Here is a 3,610-nt window from a genome sequence, read left to right as displayed (position 1 = left end):
GACTCCTCTAAGAGGCCTTCTCTGATTAAGCCCTCATTTCTTCTTCTCCCATTCCCTTCTGTGTCACCCATGCATTTGAATTTGCACCCTTTATTTACCTCTCCCTCATGCACATACCTGAAATGTACACAGCCCTCTGAACACGGTGAGTGCTCAATAAATACGATGGAATGAATTTATATTAACATCTGTCTTCTGCCTTAGACTGTAAGCTCATCGTGGGCAGGGGACATGTCTACCAACTCTGTTATATTGTACTCTCCCAAGCGCTTAGTACAGTGCTCTGCATACAGTAAGCGCTCAATAAATATGATTAATTGATTGGGTCTTTTTTCTCTAGTGCTGGATCCCATTGTAGGATTTCCTAATGAGATCCTTCTGAATAGACAGCGTCACAATAAAAAAAATATGAATTTATGGACCGGCCAGGGGCCATTTTTGTTTAAGGGGGGTTGATATTTAAGGATATGTCCTGGGTGATTTACCCAATGTGGGTAAATTACCCTTGAAAACCTGGGTTATTTCCACATGGGTAATGGGAAATTCATCTCTTGTGTCATGGGGAACAGTCCCTGAAAGGATATTTAGATAGTAAGAAATATTTTGCTTCAGTTGAAGAGGAGGAGACGCACTTCTGGAAGGATGGGTCTCTGGGAGCACCTCAAAACTACTGAAAGAGAAGCTGCCAAGATGAGTTGGGGAGGTAGTTGTAAGGAGTGATGGGGGCTGATTGGAAATAAAGGGATTTTTGGCATTATGGAAATAGCCTCCCATCTGCACTGAGTCAGCACAAAACACATTTTGAAACAAAGGGGAGCAAGTATCATAGAAAGACTTTTTTTTAATTTTTAAAATGAGCTCTTTCAGAAAATGCAAAACTCTTGACAAGGAATGTAAGCCTGGGGCCTTCTGGTTGGGGAAGAGCCTTTCTCCTCAGCCAGTCGCAGGGGCAGACATCCAAGAAATGTCCACACATCCTGGGACAGGTGGATAAAATGACTAGGAGGAGGTTCATATCTACAATTAGGTCAAACAGCCCCATCAGTCCTCCTGGATGGGAAGAGGAAGGAAGAGGTGAAAGACATGGTACATGATCATATTTTCTAGGTGGTTTGTGCTCCTCTCCATTGCTGCTTGTCAGACTCAGCTGCTTCGGCAGATGATGGTGAGCAGCTGTGAGAAATGTTCCTTTAATTTTCCTACTCAGAATTGCCCTGCCCCATTTTCCAAGATGGGGAATTTCCATCTTCCACTCGTCTGCCTTCATTTACACCACTGTCCCCCTGCCGGTCTCCAATATCATCAGGTTTTAGCACACTGACGTGGCTGCCGGGTGAGGACTCATAAACCGACTGGGGTCGAGGACTTGTCATGGGGGTTTCACCAGAGCTGGTGCCATAAGTCGAATATTGGGCTTCTCCGTAGGTGATGCTAGGTTGTATAGGAGAAGCAGGTGGTGTGGAGTCTTTCAGGGGAAAGTCTCCCATGCTTGAGCTGACATTAGACTCCATCTGTTTTTCTGCTACACTTTCACAATCTGAATTCAACTGATCACCTTTACAAATTCTATATGTGTGGCATTTCATCGGTTGGCTGTAAAAAACACACAGAAAAAAATCATCAAAATTCCATATTTATGAATTCAAATTAATCCAAACAGATTTCTAGCTTGCTTTCCAACCTCCAGCTGCCACTGAAATGAGAAAATCGAACACACACACACACACACAAACACACACAACCTACTATATAGACAAGTATATAAACACACAAAGACCTATACATACCCATAAACTTAATCCTCCCCCATCCATCACCTCTCCCAGGCCAACATTCACACTGCCACATATAGAAGCAGTCAAATATGCAGACATTCACAATCCACCCACATTCTTCTACGCCCACACGCATACAAACACATCTATTCACATATATGCAGCTATTTCACTTGTAACACACTAGACTATCAGCTCATTGTGAACAGGGATAATATATATCGACTCTGTTGTATTTTATTTAGTCTTTCAAGGGTTCAGTATAGTGCTCTGTGTTCAATCAATACCACTGATTAATTATTTTAGTCCTCTTCCGTGATAACATTACTGTGCTTTAGGTAAAGCTCTATTTAAAATGAACTTTATTCACTTTTCTAAAGGCAGTCAAAGTACATTAGAGTTTGAGAGGAGAGGAAGTGAGCCGTTTCAGTTAAATATTCTGCAGCAGTATGTCTAAGGCGAAATGCAGAAATGAATACCAACCTTAATGATAGCTTTATTAGGGACAAATGATGGCAGACTTCCAATTTAGCTAGTGAAAGGAGTCTTTTTGCTGAATACAGTGTGTGAAAGAAACCCTTGGAAAACTAAGTAGTTTAATATGTATATTTACAAAAGATGAATGAATGAACAAAAACATCTAATTTATAGCCTTTGATACATATTTGCACTGCTCTTGTTAACTCTCTCTCATTTTTAACAGCATTTTGGGGGTCATCATTTTGGATCTGGCAAATATCATATCCTTTGGAAAACTCTACTTAAATACATTTTCTCATAATTCATTCATTCATTCATTCCTATTTATTAAGTGCTTACTGTATGCAGAGCACTGTACTAACCACTTGGGAAAATACGACACAGCAGTAAAGAGTGACAATACCTACCCATAACGAGTTTACAGCCTGGGGGTGTTGGGGGTAAGTCAGCCATCAGTACAAATAAACCAACATCGATATAAATAAATAAAATTACAGACATACACATAAGTGTTGTGGGGTGGAGAGCTGGGGGAAGAGCAAAAGGAGCAAGCCAGGGTGAGGCAGAAGGGAGTGGGAGATGAGGAAAAGTGGGGCTTTAACTGAGAAGACCTCTTGAAGGAGATGTAAGGCTTTGAACAGGGGGAGAGTCATTGGTGAATTTGAGGAGGAAAGGTGTTCCAAGCAAGAGGTGGGACATGGATCAGGGGTCGACGGTGAAATGGGGAGATCGAGGCACAATGAGAAGGTTAGCACCAGAGGAACCAAGTGTGTGGCCTGGGTTGTAGAAGGTGAGAAGGGAGATGAGGTAGGAGGGGGCAGGGTGATGGAAAGCTTTAAAGCCAATGGTGAGGAGTTTTTGTCTGACATGGAGGTGGTTAGGCAACTGCTGGAGGATTTTGAGGAGGGGTGTGACATGTCCTGAACGTATATGTACAGAGATAATTCGGGCAGCGGAGTGAAGTATGGACTGGAGTGGGGAGAGGCAGGAGGTTGGGTGTTCAACAAGGAAGCTGATCCAATAATCTAGGAAGGATAGGATGAGTGATTTTACTAATGTGGTAGCAGTTTGGATGGAGAGGAAAGGGCAGATTTTAGTGACTTTGCGAAGGTGAGACCGAAAGGATTTGGTGACGGATTGAATATGTGGGTTGAACGAGAGGGGGGAGCTGAGGTTATGGATTTGTGAAACGGAAGGATGGTGGTGCCATCTACAGTGACAGGAAAGTCCGGGAGAGGACAGGGTTTGGGTAGGAAGACAAGGAGCTCTGTTTTGGACATGCTAAGTTTGAGGCAATGGACGGACATCCAAGAAGAGCTGTCTTGAAGGCAGGAGATGTGAGCCTGGAGAGAGGG

The 3,610-nt window shown here is 43.0% G+C and overlaps 1 long non-coding RNA gene across 1 annotated transcript; it reads right to left on the bottom strand.

Moving 5' to 3' along the window:
- Positions 1 to 866: 866 nt before the first annotated feature.
- On the bottom strand, positions 867 to 2,775 carry LOC114808798. The gene is made up of 2 exons (XR_003756568.1): positions 2,663 to 2,775; positions 867 to 1,593 (listed from the first exon to the last, which is right to left on the bottom strand). It is a non-coding gene; the product is annotated as an uncharacterized LOC114808798 (long non-coding RNA).
- Between the last annotated feature and the right edge of the window lie 835 nt (positions 2,776 to 3,610).

This window comes from Ornithorhynchus anatinus, unplaced genomic scaffold (genome assembly GCF_004115215.2).
Source record: "Ornithorhynchus anatinus isolate Pmale09 unplaced genomic scaffold, mOrnAna1.pri.v4 scaffold_225_arrow_ctg1, whole genome shotgun sequence".
Taxonomy (NCBI): Eukaryota; Metazoa; Chordata; class Mammalia; order Monotremata; family Ornithorhynchidae; genus Ornithorhynchus; species Ornithorhynchus anatinus.
The sequence above is the reverse complement of the archived record's forward strand: the minus strand, read 5'-3'. Positions and strand labels throughout refer to the sequence as shown.